This window comes from Coregonus clupeaformis, chromosome 3 (assembly GCF_020615455.1).
Source record: "Coregonus clupeaformis isolate EN_2021a chromosome 3, ASM2061545v1, whole genome shotgun sequence".
NCBI classification, from domain to species: domain Eukaryota; kingdom Metazoa; phylum Chordata; class Actinopteri; order Salmoniformes; family Salmonidae; genus Coregonus; species Coregonus clupeaformis.
In genome coordinates, this window is record NC_059194.1 from 1,178,692 (window position 1) to 1,198,255 (window position 19,564).

Sequence of the window (19,564 nt, forward strand, 5' to 3'; positions counted from 1 at the left end):
GTTCTCTCTACTTTCAACATGGAGGTGATGTTATTTAAACCCACACCACCGCTCCCACTCAGCGCTCTCTACTTTCAACATGGAGGTGATGTTATTTAAACCCACACCACCGCTCCCACTCAACGCTCTCTACTTTCAATATGGAGGTGATGTTATTTAAACCCACACCACCGCTCCCACTCAGCGCTCTCTACTTTCAACATGGAGGTGATGTTGGTTATTTAAACCCACACCACCACTCCCACTCAACGCTCTCTACTTTCAACATGGAGGTGATGTTATTGAAACCCACACCACCGCTCCCACTCAGCGCTCTCTACTTTCAACATGGAGGTGATGTTATTTAAACCCACACCACCGCTCCCACTCAACGCTCTCTACTTTCAACATGGAGGTGATGTTATTTAAACCCACACCACCGCTCCCACTCAGCGCTCTACTTTCAACATGGAGGTGATGTTGGTTATTTAAACCCACACCACCGCTCCCACTCAACACTATCTACTTTCAACATGGAGGTGATGTTGGTTATTTAAACCCACACCACCGCTCCCACTCAGCGCTCTCTACTTTCAACATGGAGGTGATGTTATTTAAACGCACACCACCGCCTCCCACTCAGCGCTCTCTACTTTCAACATGGAGGTGATGTTATTTAAACCCACACCACCACTCCCACTCAACGCTCTCTACTTTCAACATGGAGGTGATGTTATTTAAACCCACACCACCGCTCCCACTCAGCGCTCTCTACTTTCAACATGGAGGTGATGTTATTTAAACGCACACCACCGCTCCCACTCAGCGCTCTCTACTTTCAACATGGAGGTGATGTTATTTAAACCCACACCACCGCTCCCACTCAGCGCTCTCTACTTTCAACATGGAGGTGATGTTGGTTATTTAAACCCACACCACCGCTCCCACTCAGCGCTCTCTACTTTCAACATGGAGGTGATGTTGGTTATTTAAACCCACACCACCGCTCCCACTCAACGCTCTCTACTTTCAACATGGAGGTGATGTTGGTTATTTAAACCCACACCACCGCTCCCACTCAACGCTCTCTACTTTCAACATGGAGGTGATGTTTTTTAAACCCACACCACCGCTCCCACTCAACGCTCTCTACTTTCAACATGGAGGTGATGTTATTTAAACCCACACCACCGCTCCCACTCAGCGCTCTCTACTTTCAACATGGAGGTGATGTTGGTTATTTAAACGCACACCACCGCTCCCACTCAACGCTCTCTACTTTCAACATGGAGGTGATGTTATTTAAACCCACACCACCGCTCCCACTCAGCGCTCTCTACTTTCAACATGGAGGTGATGTTGGTTATTTAAACCCACACCACCGCTCCCACTCAGCGCTCTCTACTTTCAACATGGAGGTGATGTTATTTAAACCCACACCACCGCTCCCACTCAAAGCTCTCTACTTTCAACATGGAGGTGATGTTATTTAAACCCACACCACCACTCCCACTCAGCGCTCTCTACTTTCAATATGGAGGTGATGTTGGTTATTTAAACCCACACCACCGTTCCCACTCAACGCTCTCTACTTTCAACATGGAGGTGATGTTGGTTATTTAAACGCACACCACCGCTCCCACTCAGCGCTCTCTACTTTCAACATGGAGGTGATGTTGGTTATTTAAACCCACAACACCGCTCCCACTCAGCGCTCTCTACTTTCAACATGGAGGTGATGTTATTTAAACCCACACCACCGCTCCCACTCAACGCTCTCTACTTTCAACATGGAGGTTATGTTGGTTATTTAAACCCACACCACCGCTCCCACTCAGCGCTCTCTACTTTTCAACATGGAGGTGATGTTATTTAAACCCACACCTCCGCTCCCACTCAACGCTCTCTACTTTCAACATGGAGGTGATGTTGGTTATTTAAACCCACACCACCGCTCCCACTCAGCGCTCTCTACTTTCAACATGGAGGTGATGTTATTTAAACGCACACCACCGTTCCCACTCAGCGCTCTCTACTTTCAACATGGAGGTGATGTTATTTAAACCCACACCACCGCTCCCACTCAGCGCTCTCTACTTTCAACATGGAGGTGATGTTATTTAAACCCACACCACCGCTCCCACTCAACGCTCTCTACTTTCAATATGGAGGTGATGTTATTTAAACCCACACCACCGCTCCCACTCAGCGCTCTCTACTTTAACATGGAGGTGATGTTGGTTATTTAAACCCACACCACCACTCCCACTCAACGCTCTCTACTTTCAACATGGAGGTGATGTTATTTAAACCCACACCACCGCTCCCACTCAGCGCTCTCTACTTTCAACATGGAGGTGATGTTATTTAAACCCACACCACCGCTCCCACTCAACGCTCTCTACTTTCAACATGGTGGTGATGTTATTTAAACCCACACCACCGCTCCCACTCAGCGCGCTCTACTTTCAACATGGAGGTGATGTTGGTTATTTAAACGCACACCACCGTTCCCACTCAACGCTCTCTACATTCAACATGGAGGTGATGTTATTTAAACCCACACCACCGCTCCCACTCAGCGCTCTCTACTTTCAACATGGAGGTGATGTTGGTTATTTAAACCCACACCACCGTTCCCACTCAGCGCTCTCTACTTTCAATATGGAGGTGATGTTATTTAAACCCACACCAACGCTCCCACTCAGCGCTCTCTACTTTCAACATGGAGGTGATGTTATTTAAACCCACACCACCGCTCCCACTCAGCGCTCTCTACTTTCAACATGGAGGTGATGTTGGTTATTTAAACCCACAACACCGTTCCCACTCAACGCTCTCTACTTTCAACATGGAGGTGATGTTATTTAAACCCACACCACTGCTCCCACTCAACGCTCTCTACTTTCAACATGGAGGTGATGTTGGTTATTTAAACCCACACCACCGCTCCCACTCAGCGCTCTCTACTTTCAACATGGAGGTGATGTTATTTAAACCCACACCATCGCTCCCACTCAGCGCTCTCTACTTTCAACATGGAGGTGATGTTATTTAAACCCACACCACCGCTCCCACTCAGCGCTCTCTACTTTCAACATGGAGGTGATGTTGGTTATTTAAACCCACACCATCGCTCCCACTCAGCGCTCTCTACTTTCAACATGGAGGTGATGTTGGTTATTTAAACCCACACCACCGCTCCCACTCAGCGCTCTCTACTTTCAACATGGAGGTGATGTTGGTTATTTAAACCCACACCATCGTTCCCACTCAACGCTCTCTACTTTCAACATGGAGGTGATGTTATTTAAACCCACACCACCGCTCCCACTCAGCGCTCTCTACTTTCAACATGGAGGTGATGTTATTTAAACCCACACCTCCGCTCCCACTCAACGCTCTCTACTATCAACATGGAGGTGATGTTGGTTATTTAAACCCACACCACCGCTCCCACTCAGCGCTCTCTACTTTCAACATGGAGGTGATGTTATTTAAACGCACACCACCGCTCCCACTCAGCGCTCTCTACTTTCAACATGGAGGTGATGTTATTTAAACCCACACCACCGCTCCCACTCAGCGCTCTCTACTTTCAACATGGAGGTGATGTTATTTAAACCCACACCACCGCTCCCACTCAACGCTCTCTACTTTCAATATGGAGGTGATGTTATTTAAACCCACACCACCGCTCCCACTCAGCGCTCTCTACTTTCAACATGGAGGTGATGTTGGTTATTTAAACCCACACCACCACTCCCACTCAACGCTCTCTACTTTCAACATGGAGGTGATGTTATTTAAACCCACACCACCGCTCCCACTCAGCGCTCTCTACTTTCAACATGGAGGTGATGTTATTTAAACCCACACCACCGCTCCCACTCAACGCTCTCTACTTTCAACATGGTGGTGATGTTATTTAAACCCACACCACCGCTCCCACTCAGCGCGCTCTACTTTCAACATGGAGGTGATGTTGGTTATTTAAACCCACACCACCGTTCCCACTCAACGCTCTCTACATTCAACATGGAGGTGATGTTATTTAAACCCACACCACCGCTCCCACTCAGCGCTCTCTACTTTCAACATGGAGGTGATGTTGGTTATTTAAACCCACACCACCGTTCCCACTCAGCGCTCTCTACTTTCAACATGGAGGTGATGTTATTTAAACCCACACCACCGCTCCCACTCAGCGCTCTCTACTTTCAACATGGAGGTGATGTTATTTAAACCCACACCACCGCTCCCACTCAGCGCTCTCTACTTTCAACATGGAGGTGATGTTGGTTATTTAAACCCACACCACCGTTCCCACTCAACGCTCTCTACTTTCAACATGGAGGTGATGTTATTTAAACCCACACCACTGCTCCCACTCAACGCTCTCTACTTTCAACATGGAGGTGATGTTGGTTATTTAAACCCACACCACCGCTCCCACTCAGCGCTCTCTACTTTCAACATGGAGGTGATGTTATTTAAACCCACACCATCGCTCCCACTCAGCGCTCTCTACTTTCAACATGGAGGTGATGTTATTTAAACCCACACCACCGCTCCCACTCAGCGCTCTCTACTTTCAACATGGAGGTGATGTTGGTTATTTAAACCCACACCATCGCTCCCACTCAGCGCTCTCTACTTTCAACATGGAGGTGGTGTTGGTTATTTAAACCCACACCACCGCTCCCACTCAGCGCTCTCTACTTTCAACATGGAGGTGATGTTGGTTATTTAAACCCACACCACCGTTCCCACTCAACGCTCTCTACTTTCAACATGGAGGTGATGTTATTTAAACCCACACCACCGCTCCCACTCAGCGCTCTCTACTTTCAACATGGAGGTGATGTTGGTTATTTAAACCCACACCATCGCTCCCACTCAGCGCTCTCTACTTTCAACATGGAGGTGATGTTGGTTATTTAAACCCACACCACCGCTCCCACTCAGCGCTCTCTACTTTCAACATGGAGGTGATGTTGGTTATTTAAACCCACACCACCGCTCCCACTCAGCGCTCTCTACTTTCAACATGGAGGTGATGTTGGTTATTTAAACCCACACCACCGTTCCCACTCAGCGCTCTCTACTTTCAACATGGAGGTGATGTTGATTATTTAAACCCACACCACCGTTCCCACTCAGCGCTCTCTACTTTCAACATGGAGGTGATGTTATTTAAACCCACACCACGATTCCCACTCAGCGCTCTCTACTTTCAACATGGAGGTGATGTTGGTTATTTAAACCCACACCACCGCTCCCACTCAGTGCTCTCTACTTTCAACATGGAGGTGATGTTATTTAAACCCACACCACGATTCCCACTCAGCGCTCTCTACTTTCAACATGGAGGTGATGTTGGTTATTTAAACCCACACCACCGCTCCCACTCAACGCTCTCTACTTTCAACATGGAGGTGATGTTATTTAAACCCACACCACCGCTCCCACTCAGCGCTCTCTACTTTCAACATGGAGGTGATGTTATTTAAACCCACACCACCGCTCCCACTCAGCGCTCTCTACTTTCAACATGGAGGTGATGTTATTTAAACCCACACCACCGCTCCCACTCAACGCTCTCTACTTTCAACATGGAGGTGATGTTGGTTATTTAAACCCACACCACCGCTCCCACTCAACGCTCTCTACTTTCAACATGGAGGTGTTGTTGGTTATTTAAACCCACACCACCGCTCCCACTCAGTTCTCTCTACTTTCAACATGGAGGTGATGTTATTTAAACCCACACCACCGCTCCCACTCAGCGCTCTCTACTTTCAACATGGAGGTGATGTTATTTAAACCCACACCACCGCTCCCACTCAACGCTCTCTACTTTCAATATGGAGGTGATGTTATTTAAACCCACACCACCGCTCCCACTCAGCGCTCTCTACTTTCAACATGGAGGTGATGTTGGTTATTTAAACCCACACCACCACTCCCACTCAACGCTCTCTACTTTCAACATGGAGGTGATGTTATTGAAACCCACACCACCGCTCCCACTCAGCGCTCTCTACTTTCAACATGGAGGTGATGTTATTTAAACCCACACCACCGCTCCCACTCAACGCTCTCTACTTTCAACATGGAGGTGATGTTATTTAAACCCACACCACCGCTCCCACTCAGCGCGCTCTACTTTCAACATGGAGGTGATGTTGGTTATTTAAACCCACACCACCGCTCCCACTCAACACTCTCTACTTTCAACATGGAGGTGATGTTGGTTATTTAAACCCACACCACCGCTCCCACTCAGCGCTCTCTACTTTCAACATGGAGGTGATGTTATTTAAACGCACACCACCGCTCCCACTCAGCGCTCTCTACTTTCAACATGGAGGTGATGTTATTTAAACCCACGCCACCACTCCCACTCAACGCTCTCTACTTTCAACATGGAGGTGATGTTATTTAAACCCACACCACCGCTCCCACTCAGCGCTCTCTACTTTCAACATGGAGGTGATGTTATTTAAACGCACACCACCGCTCCCACTCAGCGCTCTCTACTTTCAACATGGAGGTGATGTTATTTAAACCCACACCACCGCTCCCACTCAGCGCTCTCTACTTTCAACATGGAGGTGATGTTATTTAAACCCACACCACCGCTCCCACTCAGCGCTCTCTACTTTCAACATGGAGGTGATGTTATTTAAACCCACACCACCGCTCCCACTCAACGCTCTCTACTTTCAACATGGAGGTGATGTTGGTTATTTAAACCCACACCACCGCTCCCACTCAACGCTCTCTACTTTCAACATGGAGGTGATGTTGGTTATTTAAACCCACACCACCGCTCCCACTCAGCGCTCTCTACTTTCAACATGGAGGTGATGTTATTTAAACGCACACCACCGCTCCCACTCAGTTCTCTCTACTTTCAACATGGAGGTGATGTTATTTAAACCCACACCACCGCTCCCACTCAGCGCTCTCTACTTTCAACATGGAGGTGATGTTATTTAAACCCACACCACCGCTCCCACTCAACGCTCTCTACTTTCAATATGGAGGTGATGTTATTTAAACCCACACCACCGCTCCCACTCAGCGCTCTCTACTTTCAACATGGAGGTGATGTTGGTTATTTAAACCCACACCACCACTCCCACTCAACGCTCTCTACTTTCAACATGGAGGTGATGTTATTGAAACCCACACCACCGCTCCCACTCAGCGCTCTCTACTTTCAACATGGAGGTGATGTTATTTAAACCCACACCACCGCTCCCACTCAACGCTCTCTACTTTCAACATGGAGGTGATGTTATTTAAACCCACACCACCGCTCCCACTCAGCGCGCTCTACTTAACATGGAGGTGATGTTGGTTATTTAAACCCACACCACCGCTCCCACTCAACACTCTCTACTTTCAACATGGAGGTGATGTTGGTTATTTAAACCCACACCACCGCTCCCACTCAGCGCTCTCTACTTTCAACATGGAGGTGATGTTATTTAAACGCACACCACCGCTCCCACTCAGCGCTCTCTACTTTCAACATGGAGGTGATGTTATTTAAACCCACGCCACCACTCCCACTCAACGCTCTCTACTTTCAACATGGAGGTGATGTTATTTAAACCCACACCACCGCTCCCACTCAGCGCTCTCTACTTTCAACATGGAGGTGATGTTATTTAAACGCACACCACCGCTCCCACTCAGCGCTCTCTACTTTCAACATGGAGGTGATGTTATTTAAACCCACACCACCGCTCCCACTCAGCGCTCTCTACTTTCAACATGGAGGTGATGTTGGTTATTTAAACCCACACCACCGCTCCCACTCAGCGCTCTCTACTTTCAACATGGAGGTGATGTTGGTTATTTAAACCCACACCACCGCTCCCACTCAACGCTCTCTACTTTCAACATGGAGGTGATGTTGGTTATTTAAACCCACACCACCGCTCCCACTCAACGCTCTCTACTTTCAACATGGAGGTGATGTTTTTAAACCAACACCACCGCTCCCACTCAACGCTCTCTACTTTCAACATGGAGGTGATGTTATTTAAACCCACACCACCGCTCCCACTCAGCGCTCTCTACTTTCAACATGGAGGTGATGTTGGTTATTTAAACGCACACCACCGCTCCCACTCAGCGCTCTCTACTTTCAACATGGAGGTGATGTTGGTTATTTAAACCCACACCACCGCTCCCACTCAGCGCTCTCTACTTTCAACATGGAGGTGATGTTGGTTATTTAAACCCACACCACCGCTCCCACTCAGCGCTCTCTACTTTCAACATGGAGGTGATGTTATTTAAACCCACACCACCGCTCCCACTCAAAGCTCTCTACTTTCAACATGGAGGTGATGTTATTTAAACCCACACCACCACTCCCACTCAGCGCTCTCTACTTTCAATATGGAGGTGATGTTGGTTATTTAAACCCACACCACCGTTCCCACTCAACGCTCTCTACTTTCAACATGGAGGTGATGTTGGTTATTTAAACGCACACCACCGCTCCCACTCAGCGCTCTCTACTTTCAACATGGAGGTGATGTTGGTTATTTAAACCCACAACACCGCTCCCACTCAGCGCTCTCTACTTTCAACATGGAGGTGATGTTATTTAAACCCACACCACCGCTCCCACTCAACGCTCGCTACTTTCAACATGGAGGTGATGTTGGTTATTTAAACCCACACCACCGCTCCCACTCAGCGCTCTCTACTTTCAACATGGAGGTGATGTTATTTAAACCCACACCACCGCTCCCACTCAACACTCTCTACTTTCAACATGGAGGTGATGTTGGTTATTTAAACCCACACCACCGCTCCCACTCAGCGCTCTCTACTTTCAACATGGAGGTGATGTTATTTAAACCCACACCTCCGCTCCCACTCAACGCTCTCTACTTTCAACATGGAGGTGATGTTGGTTATTTAAACCCACACCACCGCTCCCACTCAGCGCTCTCTACTTTCAACATGGAGGTGATGTTATTTAAATGCACACCACCGCTCCCACTCAGCGCTCTCTACTTTCAACATGGAGGTGATGTTATTTAAACCCACACCACCGCTCCCACTCAGCGCTCTCTACTTTCAACATGGAGGTGATGTTATTTAAACCCACACCACCGCTCCCACTCAACGCTCTCTACTTTCAATATGGAGGTGATGTTATTTAAACCCACACCACCGCTCCCACTCAGCGCTCTCTACTTTCAACATGGAGGTGATGTTGGTTATTTAAACCCACACCACCACTCCCACTCAACGCTCTCTACTTTCAACATGGAGGTGATGTTATTTAAACCCACACCACCGCTCCCACTCAGCGCTCTCTACTTTCAACATGGAGGTGATGTTATTTAAACCCACACCACCGCTCCCACTCAACGCTCTCTACTGTCAACATGGTGGTGATGTTATTTAAACCCACACCACCGCTCCCACTCAGCGCGCTCTACTTTCAACATGGAGGTGATGTTGGTTATTTAAACCCACACCACCGCTCCCACTCAACGCTCTCTACTTTCAACATGGAGGTGATGTTGGTTATTTAAACCCACACCACCGCTCCCACTCAGCGCTCTCTACTTTCAACATGGAGGTGATGTTATTTAAACGCACACCACCGCTCCCACTCAGCGCTCTCTACTTTCAACATGGAGGTGATGTTATTTAAACCCACACCACCGCTCCCACTCAACGCTCTCTACTTTCAACATGGAGGTGATGTTATTTAAACCCACACCACCGCTCCCACTCAGCGCTCTCTACTTTCAACATGGAGGTGATGTTATTTAAACCCACACCACCGCTCCCACTCAGCGCTCTCTACTTTCAACATGGAGGTGATGTTATTTAAACCCACACCACCGCTCCCACTCAGCGCTCTCTACTTTCAACATGGAGGTGATGTTGGTTATTTAAACCCACACCACCGCTCCCACTCAACGCTCTCTACTTTCAACATGGAGGTGATGTTGGTTATTTAAACCCACACCACCGCTCCCACTCAACGCTCTCTACTTTCAACATGGAGGTGATGTTATTTAAACCCACACCACCGCTCCCACTCAACGCTCTCTACTTTCAACATGGAGGTGATGTTATTTAAACCCACACCACCGCTCCCACTCAGCGCTCTCTACTTTCAACATGGAGGTGATGTTGGTTATTTAAACGCACACCACCGCTCCCACTCAACGCTCTCTACTTTCAACATGGAGGTGATGTTATTTAAACCCACACCACCGCTCCCACTCAGCGCTCTCTACTTTCAACATTGAGGTGATGTTGGTTATTTAAACCCACACCACCGCTCCCACTCAGCGCTCTCTACTTTCAACATGGAGGTGATGTTGGTTATTTAAACCCACACCACCACTCCCACTCAACGCTCTCTACTTTCAACATGGAGGTGATGTTATTTAAACCCACACCACCGCTCCCACTCAGCGCTCTCTACTTTCAACATGGAGGTGATCTTATTTAAACCCACACCACCGCTCCCACTCAGCGCTCTCTACTTTCAACATGGAGGTGATGTTATTTAAACCCACACCACCGCTCCCACTCAGCACTCTCTACTTTCAACATGGAGGTGATGTTGGTTATTTAAACCCACACCACCGCTCCCACTCAGCGCTCTCTACTTTCAACATGGAGGTGATGTTGGTTATTTAAACCCACACCACCGCTCCCACTCAACGCTCTCTACTTTCAACATGGAGGTGATGTTGGTTATTTAAACCCACACCACCGCTCCCACTCAACGCTCTCTACTTTCAACATGGAGGTGATGTTTTTAAACCCACACCACCGCTCCCACTCAACGCTCTCTACTTTCAACATGGAGGTGATGTTATTTAAACCCACACCACCGCTCCCACTCAGCGCTCTCTACTTTCAACATGGAGGTGATGTTGGTTATTTAAACGCACACCACCGCTCCCACTCAACGCTCTCTACTTTCAACATGGAGGTGATGTTATTTAAACCCACACCACCGCTCCCACTCAGCGCTCTCTACTTTCAACATGGGGGTGATGTTGGTTATTTAAACCCACACCACCGCTCCCACTCAGCGCTCTCTACTTTCAACATGGAGGTGATGTTGGTTATTTAAACCCACACCACCGCTCCCACTCAGCGCTCTCTACTTTCAACATGGAGGTGATGTTGGTTATTTAAACCCACACCACCGCTCCCACTCAGCGCTCTCTACTTTCAACATGGAGGTGATGTTATTTAAACCCACACCACCGCTCCCACTCAAAGCTCTCTACTTTCAACATGGAGGTGATGTTATTTAAACCCACACCACCACTCCCACTCAGCGCTCTCTACTTTCAATATGGAGGTGATGTTGGTTATTTAAACCCACACCACCGTTCCCACTCAACGCTCTCTACTTTCAACATGGAGGTGATGTTGGTTATTTAAACGCACACCACCGCTCCCACTCAGCGCTCTCTACTTTCAACATGGAGGTGATGTTGGTTATTTAAACCCACAACACCGCTCCCACTCAGCGCTCTCTACTTTCAACATGGAGGTGATGTTATTTAAACCCACACCACCGCTCCCACTCAACGCTCTCTACTTTCAACATGGAGGTGATGTTGGTTATTTAAACCCACACCACCGCTCCCACTCAGCGCTCTCTACTTTCAACATGGAGGTGATGTTATTTAAACCCACACCACCGCTCCCACTCAACGCTCTCTACTTTCAACATGGAGGTGATGTTGGTTATTTAAACCCACACCACCGCTCCCACTCAGCGCTCTCTACTTTCAACATGGAGGTGATGTTATTTAAACCCACACCTCCGCTCCCACTCAACGCTCTCTACTTTCAACATGGAGGTGATGTTGGTTATTTAAACCCACACCACCGCTCCCACTCAGCGCTCTCTACTTTCAACATGGAGGTGATGTTATTTAAACGCACACCACCGCTCCCACTCAGCGCTCTCTACTTTCAACATGGAGGTGATGTTATTTAAACCCACACCACCGCTCCCACTCAGCGCTCTCTACTTTCAACATGGAGGTGATGTTATTTAAACCCAAACCACCGCTCCCACTCAACGCTCTCTACTTTCAATATGGAGATGATGTTATTTAAACCCACACCACCGCTCCCACTCAGCGCTCTCTACTTTCAACATGGAGGTGATGTTGGTTATTTAAACCCACACCACCACTCCCACTCAACGCTCTCTACTTTCAACATGGAGGTGATGTTATTTAAACCCACACCACCGCTCCCACTCAGCGCTCTCTACTTTCAACATGGAAGTGATGTTATTTAAACCCACACCACTGCTCCCACTCAACGCTCTCTACTTTCAACATGGTGGTGATGTTATTTAAACCCACACCACCGCTCCCACTCAGCGCGCTCTACTTTCAACATGGCGGTGATGTTGGTTATTTAAACCCACACCACCGCTCCCACTCAACGCTCTCTACTTTCAACATGGCGGTGATGTTGGTTATTTAAACCCACACCACCGCTCCCACTCAGCGCTCTCTACTTTCAACATGGAGGTGATGTTGGTTATTTAAACCCACACCACCGCTCCCACTCAGCGCTCTCTACTTTCAACATGGAGGTGATGTTATTTAAACCCACACCACCGCTCCCACTCAAAGCTCTCTACTTTCAACATGGAGGTGATGTTATTTAAACCCACACCACCACTCCCACTCAGCGCTCTCTACTTTCAATATGGAGGTGATGTTGGTTATTTAAACCCACACCACCGTTCCCACTCAACGCTCTCTACTTTCAACATGGAGGTGATGTTGGTTATTTAAACGCACACCACCGCTCCCACTCAGCGCTCTCTACTTTCAACATGGAGGTGATGTTGGTTATTTAAACCCACAACACCGCTCCCACTCAGCGCTCTCTACTTTCAACATGGAGGTGATGTTATTTAAACCCACACCACCGCTCCCACTCAACGCTCTCTACTTTCAACATGGAGGTGATGTTGGTTATTTAAACCCACACCACCGCTCCCACTCAGCGCTCTCTACTTTCAACATGGAGGTGATGTTATTTAAACCCACACCACCGCTCCCACTCAACGCTCTCTACTTTCAACATGGAGGTGATGTTGGTTATTTAAACTCACACCACCGCTCCCACTCAGCGCTCTCTACTTTCAACATGGAGGTGATGTTATTTAAACCCACACCTCCGCTCCCACTCAACGCTCTCTACTTTCAACATGGAGGTGATGTTGGTTATTTAAACCCACACCACCGCTCCCACTCAGCGCTCTCTACTTTCAACATGGAGGTGATGTTATTTAAACGCACACCACCGCTCCCACTCAGCGCTCTCTACTTTCAACATGGAGGTGATGTTATTTAAACCCACACCACCGCTCCCACTCAGCGCTCTCTACTTTCAACATGGAGGTGATGTTATTTAAACCCACACCACCGCTCCCACTCAGCGCTCTCTACTTTCAACATGGAGGTGATGTTGGTTATTTAAACCCACACCACCACTCCCACTCAACGCTCTCTACTTTCAACATGGAGGTGATGTTATTTAAACCCACACCACCGCTCCCACTCAGCGCTCTCTACTTTCAACATGGAGGTGACGTTATTTAAACCCACACCACCGCTCCCACTCAACGCTCTCTACTTTCAACATGGTGGTGATGTTATTTAAACCCACACCACCGCTCCCACTCAGCGCGCTCTACTTTCAACATGGAGGTGATGTTGGTTATTTAAACCCACACCACCGCTCCCACTCAGCGCTCTCTACTTTCAACATGGAGGTGATGTTATTTAAACGCACACCACCGCTCCCACTCAGCGCTCTCTACTTTCAACATGGAGGTGATGTTATTTAAACCCACACCACCGCTCCCACTCAACGCTCTCTACTTTCAACATGGAGGTGATGTTATTTAAACCCACACCACCGCTCCCACTCAGCGCTCTCTACTTTCAACATGGAGGTGATGTTATTTAAACCCACACCACCGCTCCCACTCAGCGCTCTCTACTTTCAACATGGAGGTGATGTTATTTAAACCCACACCACCGCTCCCACTCAGCGCTCTCTACTTTCAACATGGAGTTGATGTTGGTTATTTAAACCCACACCACCGCTCCCACTCAACGCTCTCTACTTTCAACATGGAGGTGATGTTGGTTATTTAAACCCACACCACCGCTCCCACTCAACGCTCTCTACTTTCAACATGGAGGTGATGTTATTTAAACCCACACCACCGCTCCCACTCAACGCTCTCTACTTTCAACATGGAGGTGATGTTATTTAAACCCACACCACCGCTCCCACTCAGCGCTCTCTACTTTCAACATGGAGGTGATGTTGGTTATTTAAACGCACACCACCGCTCCCACTCAACGCTCTCTACTTTCAACATGGAGGTGATGTTATTTAAACCCACACCACCGCTCCCACTCAGCGCTCTCTACTTTCAACATTGAGGTGATGTTGGTTATTTAAACCCACACCACCGCTCCCACTCAGCGCTCTCTACTTTCAACATGGAGGTGATGTTGGTTATTTAAACCCACACCACCGCTCCCACTCAGCGCTCTCTACTTTCAACATGGAGGTGATGTTGGTTATTTAAACCCACACCACCGCTCCCACTCAGCGCTCTCTACTTTCAACATGGAGGTGATGTTATTTAAACCCACACCACCGCTCCCACTCAAAGCTCTCTACTTTCAACATGGAGGTGATGTTATTTAAACCCAAACCACCGCTCCCACTCAGCGCTCTCTACTTTCAATATGGAGGTGATGTTGGTTATTTAAACCCACACCACCGTTCCCACTCAACGCTCTCTACTTTCAACATGGAGGTGATGTTGGTTATTTAAACGCACACCACTGCTCCCACTCAGCGCTCTCTACTTTCAACATGGAGGTGATGTTGGTTATTTAAACCCACACCACCGCTCACACTCAGCGCTCTCTACTTTCAACATGGAGGTGATGTTATTTAAACCCACACCACCGCTCCCACTCAACGCTCTCTACTTTCAACATGGAGGTGATGTTGGTTATTTAAACCCACACCACCGCTCCCACTCAACGCTCTCTACTTTCAACATGGAGGTGATGTTATTTAAACCCACACCACCGCTCCCACTCAACGCTCTCTACTTTCAACATGGAGGTGATGTTATTTAAACCCACACCACCGCTCCCACTCAGCGCTCTCTACTTTCAACATGGAGGTGATGTTGGTTATTTAAACGCAAACCACCGCTCCCACTCAACGCTCTCTACTTTCAACATGGAGGTGATGTTATTTAAACCCACACCACCGCTCCCACTCAGCGCTCTCTACTTTCAACATTGAGGTGATGTTGGTTATTTAAACCCACACCACCGCTCCCACTCAGCGCTCTCTACTTTCAACATGGAGGTGATGTTGGTTATTTAAACCCACACCACCGCTCCCACTCAGCGCTCTCTACTTTCAACATGGAGGTGATGTTGGTTATTTAAACCCACACCACCGCTCCCACTCAGCGCTCTCTACTTTCAACATGGAGGTGATGTTATTTAAACCCACACCACCGCTCCCACTCAAAGCTCTCTACTTTCAACATGGAGGTGATGTTATTTAAACCCACACCACCACTCCCACTCAGCGCTCTCTACTTTCAATATGGAGGTGATGTTGGTTATTTTAACCCACACCACCGTTCCCACTAAACGCTCTCTACTTTCAACATGGAGGTGATGTTGGTTATTTAAACGCACACCACTGCTCCCACACAGCGCTCTCTACTTTCAACATGGAGGTGATGTTGGTTATTTAAACACACACCACCGCTCACACTCAGCGCTCTCTACTTTCAACATGGAGGTGATGTTATTTAAACCCACACCACCGCTCCCACTCAACGCTCTCTACTTTCATCATGGAAGTGATGTTGGTTATTTAAACCCACACCACCGCTCCCACTCAGCGCTCTCTACTTTCAACATGGAGGTGATGTTATTTAAACCCACACCACCGCTCCCACTCAACGCTCTCTACTTTCAACATGGAGGTGATGTTATTTAAACCCACACCTCTGCTCCCACTCAACGCTCTCTACTTTCAACATGGAGGTGATGTTGGTTATTTAAACCCACACCACCGCTCCCACTCAGCGCTCTCTACTTTCAACATGGAGGTGATGTTGGTTATTTAAACCCACACCACCGCTCCCACTCAGCGCTCTCTACTTTCAACATGGAGGTGATGTTATTTAAACGCACACCACCGCTCCCACTCAGCGCTCTCTAGTTTCAACATGGAGGTGATGTTGGTTATTTAAACCCACACCACCGCTCCCACTCAGCGCTCTCTACTTTCAACATGGAGGTGATGTTATTTAAACCCACACCACCGCTCCCACTCAGCGCTCTCTACTTTCAACATGGAGGTGATGTTGGTTATTTAAACCCACACCACCGCTCCCACTCAACGCTCTCTACTTTCAACATGGAGGTGATGTTATTTAAACCCACACCACCGCTCCCACTCAGCGCTCTCTACTTTCAACATGGAGGTGATGTTGGTTATTTAAACCCACACCACCACTCCCACTCAGCGCTCTCTACTTTCAACATGGAGGTGATGTTGGTTATTTAAACCCACACCACCGCTCCCACTCAGCGCTCTCTACTTTCAACATGGAGGTGATGTTGGTTATTTTAACCCACACCACCGTTCCCACTAAACGCTCTCTACTTTCAACATGGAGGTGATGTTGGTTATTTAAACGCACACCACTGCTCCCACACAGCGCTCTCTACTTTCAACATGGAGGTGATGTTGGTTATTTAAACACACACCACCGCTCACACTCAGCGCTCTCTACTTTCAACATGGAGGTGATGTTATTTAAACCCACACCACCACTCCCACTCAGCGCTCTCTACTTTCAATATGGAGGTGATGTTGGTTATTTTAACCCACACCACCGTTCCCACTAAACGCTCTCTACTTTCAACATGGAGGTGATGTTGGTTATTTAAACGCACACCACTGCTCCCACACAGCGCTCTCTACTTTCAACATGGAGGTGATGTTGGTTATTTAAACACACACCACCGCTCACACTCAGCGCTCTCTACTTTCAACATGGAGGTGATGTTATTTAAACCCACACCACCGCTCCCACTCAACGCTCTCTACTTTCAACATGGAAGTGATGTTGGTTATTTAAACCCACACCACCGCTCCCACTCAGCGCTCTCTACTTTCAACATGGAGGTGATGTTATTTAAACCCACACCACCGCTCCCACTCAACGCTCTCTACTTTCAACATGGAGGTGATGTTATTTAAACCCACACCTCTGCTCCCACTCAACGCTCTCTACTTTCAACATGGAGGTGATGTTGGTTATTTAAACCCACACCACCGCTCCCACTCAGCGCTCTCTACTTTCAACATGGAGGTGATGTTGGTTATTTAAACCCACACCACCGCTCCCACTCAGCGCTCTCTACTTTCAACATGGAGGTGATGTTATTTAAACGCACACCACCGCTCCCACTCAGCGCTCTCTAGTTTCAACATGGAGGTGATGTTGGTTATTTAAACCCACACCACCGTTCCCACTCAACGCTCTCTACTTTCAACATGGAGGTGATGTTGGTTATTTAAACGCACACCACTGCTCCCACTCAGCGCTCTCTACTTTCAACATGGAGGTGATGTTGGTTATTTAAACCCACACCACCGCTCACACTCAGCGCTCTCTACTTTCAACATGGAGGTGATGTTATTTAAACCCACACCACCGCTCCCACTCAACGCTCTCTACTTTCAACATGGAGGTGATGTTGGTTATTTAAACCCACACCACCGCTCCCACTCAACGCTCTCTACTTTCAACATGGAGGTGATGTTATTTAAACCCACACCACCGCTCCCACTCAACGCTCTCTACTTTCAACATGGAGGTGATGTTATTTAAACCCACACCACCGCTCCCACTCAGCGCTCTCTACTTTCAACATGGAGGTGATGTTGGTTATTTAAACGCAAACCACCGCTCCCACTCAACGCTCTCTACTTTCAACATGGAGGTGATGTTATTTAAACCCACACCACCGCTCCCACTCAGCGCTCTCTACTTTCAACATTGAGGTGATGTTGGTTATTTAAACCCACACCACCGCTCCCACTCAGCGCTCTCTACTTTCAACATGGAGGTGATGTTGGTTATTTAAACCCACACCACCGCTCCCACTCAGCGCTCTCTACTTTCAACATGGAGGTGATGTTGGTTATTTAAACCCACACCACCGCTCCCACTCAGCGCTCTCTACTTTCAACATGGAGGTGATGTTATTTAAACCCACACCACCGCTCCCACTCAAAGCTCTCTACTTTCAACATGGAGGTGATGTTATTTAAACCCACACCACCACTCCCACTCAGCGCTCTCTACTTTCAATATGGAGGTGATGTTGGTTATTTTAACCCACACCACCGTTCCCACTAAACGCTCTCTACTTTCAACATGGAGGTGATGTTGGTTATTTAAACGCACACCACTGCTCCCACACAGCGCTCTCTACTTTCAACATGGAGGTGATGTTGGTTATTTAAACACACACCACCGCTCACACTCAGCGCTCTCTACTTTCAACATGGAGGTGATGTTATTTAAACCCACACCACCGCTCCCACTCAACGCTCTCTACTTTCATCATGGAAGTGATGTTGGTTATTTAAACCCACACCACCGCTCCCACTCAGCGCTCTCTACTTTCAACATGGAGGTGATGTTATTTAAACCCACACCACCGCTCCCACTCAACGCTCTCTACTTTCAACATGGAGGTGATGTTATTTAAACCCACACCTCTGCTCCCACTCAACGCTCTCTACTTTCAACATGGAGGTGATGTTGGTTATTTAAACCCACACCACCGCTCCCACTCAGCGCTCTCTACTTTCAACATGGAGGTGATGTTGGTTATTTAAACCCACACCACCGCTCCCACTCAGCGCTCTCTACTTTCAACATGGAGGTGATGTTATTTAAACGCACACCACCGCTCCCACTCAGCGCTCTCTAGTTTCAACATGGAGGTGATGTTGGTTATTTAAACCCACACCACCGCTCCCACTCAGCGCTCTCTACTTTCAACATGGAGGTGATGTTATTTAAACCCACACCACCGCTCCCACTCAGCGCTCTCTACTTTCAACATGGAGGTGATGTTGGTTATTTAAACCCACACCACCGCTCCCACTCAACGCTCTCTACTTTCAACATGGAGGTGATGTTATTTAAACCCACACCACCGCTCCCACTCAGCGCTCTCTACTTTCAACATGGAGGTGATGTTGGTTATTTAAACCCACACCACCACTCCCACTCAGCGCTCTCTACTTTCAACATGGAGGTGATGTTGGTTATTTAAACCCACACCACCGCTCCCACTCAGCGCTCTCTACTTTCAACATGGAGGTGATGTTGGTTATTTTAACCCACACCACCGTTCCCACTAAACGCTCTCTACTTTCAACATGG